Genomic DNA, 2500 nt, shown 5'->3' with positions numbered 1-2500 from the left:
GGTGGAGGTGGTGGTGGAGGTGGAGGTTGAGGTGGTGGTGGTGGTGGTGGTGGGGGTGGAGGTGGAGGTGGAGGTGGAGGAAGAGGTGGAGGAAGAGGTGGTGGTGGAGGAGGGTGAGAGAAAAGGAGGATGAGGTGGAGGAGGGTGAGAGAAAAGGAGGATGAGGTGGAGGAAGAGGTGGTGGTGGAGGAGGGTGAGAGAAAAGGAGGATGAGGTGGAGGAAGAGGTGGTGGTGGAGGAGGGTGAGAGAAAAGGAGGATGAGGTGGAGGTGGAGGTGGAGGTGGAGGAGGGGGAGAGGGAAGAGAAAAAAAGGAGATGAGGTGGGGTGGAAGGTGGAGGGGAAGAGGTGGTGGTGTGTGTGGTTTTGATGGCTGGATGGACGGAGGAGTGAGAGAAAAGGAGATAGGGAATGAGGTGGAGGTGAGGGAGGATGGAGGTGGAGTGGAGGTGGAGGTGGAGGGGAGGTGGAGGTGGAGGTGGAGTGGAGGTGGAGTGGAGTGAGTGGGGTGGAGGTGTGCGATGGTGGGGGGGTGGGGAGGTGGGGTGAGGTGGTGGTGGTGTAGTGGGGCGTGGAGGTGGGCGGGTGGAGGTGGTTGGTGGTAGTGGTGAGGTGGTAACACGAGTAGTGGTGGAGGTGGAGGTGGAGGTGGAGGTGGGGGTGGAGGTGGTGGTGGTGGAGGTGGTGGTAGTGGTGGAGGTGGAGGTGGAGGTGGTGGTGGAGGAGGGTGAGAGAAAAGGAGGATGAGGTGGAGGTGGAGGTGGAGGTGGAGGTGGTGGTGGTGGTGGTGGTGGTGGTGGTGGTGGTGGTGGTGGTGGTGGTGGTGGTGGGTTGGTTGGTTGGTGGTCGGGGTGGTGGGTTCTTGGTGGTGGGGTGGTGGGGGTGGTGTGGTGGGTGTGTGGTGGTGGGGGTGTGGAGGGTGGTGGTGGTGGTGAAGGTGGCGGTGGAAGAAAAAAGGAAGGGAAGAGAGAAAAGGGGAAAAGAAAAAAGAAGAAGAAGAAGAAGAGGAGAGACTGGGAGGATCATATGATGGTTGTAGGATGCTTTACATACCGAAGCACGTTATACATTTTTACTTATACTTACATATATGTACACACACACACACACACATATATACATATATACATATATATATATATATATATATATATATATATATACATATATATATATATATACATATACGCACACACAAACACACACACACACACAAACACACACACACACACAAACACACACACAAACACACACAAACACACACACACACACAAACACACACACACACACAAACACACACACACACACAAACACACACACAAACACACACACACAAACACACACACACACACAAACACACACACACACACACAAACACACACACACACACAAACACACACACACCTTTCCGTGGCATTCTTTCGTCTTTTCCACTTTGTCTTAAACCACTGCACACTCATCACACTCACTGCTTCCCTGTCAACATGGTCGTCACTCACTCACTCACTCACTCACCCTGTTTCCTCGTAACACAAAAGTCCCTCAAGTCCCTGTCACTCTCACAACATCTGCAACTTCAACACCACAATATCTGTCACTCCGTTACAACAAGTCATAACCTCAATGTTGTTGTCACCCATCTTCGTCATCGTTATCATCACTATCGTTCACCACATCGCCCCAGTCATCACCCTCTCTTGCCTCCTACATTATTTATTCATATTATTCACACATCCCTTCAGTCCCATGCTGCGTCGGACATTTCCCACACGCCGTGGAAGCGCCTTTCGCCTGTCGAATAGAGGGAAGAAGGACGAAGGACGAAGGAAGGGCGGAAGGAGTGACAATAACATTTACGCTTTTCTCCCCGACCATTAAACCGTTTAGCGGCAACACGAAGTCAAAAAGTTGTTGTTGTTTTTTTGGTTGATTCTATCTGTTTAATTTTTTTTTTTTTTTTTTACTCCGTTTTTCTTCTTTTTTATGGTCCTTCTAAGATATTTGTACATGTCTGATTCTCCTGTTTAATTTTCCTTTCTCTTTTTACTCTGTTCTTCTCCCTTTTTTATGTTCCTTCTAAGATATTTGTACATGTCTGATTCTCCTGTTTAATTTTCCCTTCTCTTTTTACTCCGTTCTTCTCCTTTTTTTAAAAGTTCATTCTAAAATATTTGTACATGTCTAATGCTCCTGTCGAAGAGAAAACAAAGATAGCCACGATGTGTTTGAGGATGAGAGTTTGACGCGGAAATCCATTCCCGGCGCTTCTTAAATGCGATATTTAGTGACAGGTCTAATATATGACGTGTGAACCCCGATTCGCCATGCCTGTTTTCCTCTCCAACATTTTGACAAGGGGAATGAGTTGCAAAATATATGATGCTGCGGGTGTCAGGTTATATGTTATGTGTTATCGCTCGCGGGCCTATCTCTGCTGTCCATCAGTGATTATAATGTGTGAACTAGCAACTTCCTAACACTGTGTCTCTCCCCATTCTCTG

The sequence above is a fragment of the Penaeus japonicus genome, unplaced genomic scaffold (genome assembly GCF_977035675.1).
Source record: "Penaeus japonicus unplaced genomic scaffold, GWHDUDI00000001_assembly GWHDUDI00000011, whole genome shotgun sequence".
Lineage (NCBI taxonomy): Eukaryota > Metazoa > Arthropoda > Malacostraca > Decapoda > Penaeidae > Penaeus > Penaeus japonicus.
Note: the sequence above shows the minus strand (reverse complement) of the source record.